Raw genomic sequence first — 1,710 nt, 5'->3', positions numbered from 1 at the left:
CAACATAGAAAAAAAAGGTGGACCTCCTAGGCCCTACGGTTCTCGAGATATTCACAGAAAACTGTCTCCGGCCATCTACAGGCCAGTTGGTGTATAGTAACATAAATTAATTTATTGTGTGGCCCCCCATGAACGGAATTCCACGAAAATTGGCGTGCATTCAGAGGGTGTCATAATGATCCTACACTTCCAATTTTGTGCAGTTTTGACTATGTTAGGTCACAGATACCTGCGATTACAACACCTCATTTTAAATTTTTTGTGTTTAACTAGGTGGCACTATACATGAAATGAGTGGTTATGGAATGGTTTCACATGGCCTTTTGAGATCAACATACAAAAAAAAAAGGTCCTCCTAAACCCTACGGTTCTCGAGATATTCACAGAAAACTGTGTCTGCCCTACCCTCCTTTCGGGGGGTCCAGTCCAGCGGGGGGGCTACAGATCAAAAAGAAAAAAGGAGGTTCCATGCTATCCATGTGGGGTTACATACCCACCAAGTTTCGTGTACCCCGGTCATACAGTGTCCCGGGAATCCTTGACGGGAAATTTGAACATTGTATGTAGTACTACATGCATTGGACCATGAATATGCCACCCAAAAAACAAACACCTAAATGTCTATGTCTTGGTGTCACAGGTACGCTGGCGACTACGCCGCTCCGTCCGGCATCTTTTGCGTTTGTTATTTCATTATTTAATGTAGTTCTATGTCTTGGTGTCATGGGTACGCTGGCGACTACGGGCTCCGTCCGCTATTGTCTTTGTTAGTGTATGTGTCAATGACTAATTTCACTTCGCTGCGCGGCGGTCATAAATATATAATAATAAATTTAATTTAGAAAAGCGCCTTTCAAGGTACCCAAGGGCACTGTACAATAAGGTATAGGCATAAGAAGTACATATAGCAATCAATCACATATATGGTTGTTGTATGTGATTGGTGTTGGTGTTAGGACAGTATGGACAGTACATTCAAGCAGGGACAATGAGAGATCAATCATATAAGACATGGACACAGGTTGGACATGGATGCAAGGTACATAAAATGCAAAGATTTCAAATCTCAGAGGGGATACAGTTAGTACACTGAGCACAAGGTTTTGTCAGAATGTTAGGGGTGGAAATGAGAATAGCTTCTGTCTTATCTTGATTGAGTTTGAGTCATCCATTGTTACATCCTCTCTCTTTCTCACAAGCTCTCTCTCTCTCTTTCATACACACACACACACACACACACAGCCCCCCCTTCTCTTTCCTCTAATAATATAAAAATAATAACAGCAACCAGTGTTTCCCGCAGTGCTTTAGATGAGATTAGATTAGATTAGATTCAACTTTATTGTCATTGTGCAGAGTACAAGTACAAAGACAACTAAATGCAGTTTGCTTCTAACCAGAAGTGCAAAAAAGCAGAAAAGTTTCATTTTCCGTTGGTCTTATTACACTTTCTAACTTGAGAGTCTAACTTGAGTTCAACTCTAACTGTAACTTGTCACTTTTAAACGTGATGCTAGTAGGTGAGATGCCAATGGTCTAATCCGATTCAATGATCTATGCTAGGCTGGAGCTAAAAGTGGTATCGCCAGACTCAGGGAACGGCTGGATGAACTGGAGGAAGGTAAAAATCAATTGTTTAACTCGAGGGGAGGTGGAAAATGAGTGTAATTCCCCAAATGGTGGAATGTCCCTTTAACTACTTTGTCCAAA

This window comes from Alosa alosa, chromosome 13 (assembly GCF_017589495.1).
Source record: "Alosa alosa isolate M-15738 ecotype Scorff River chromosome 13, AALO_Geno_1.1, whole genome shotgun sequence".
Lineage (NCBI taxonomy): Eukaryota > Metazoa > Chordata > Actinopteri > Clupeiformes > Clupeidae > Alosa > Alosa alosa.
Note: the sequence above shows the minus strand (reverse complement) of the source record.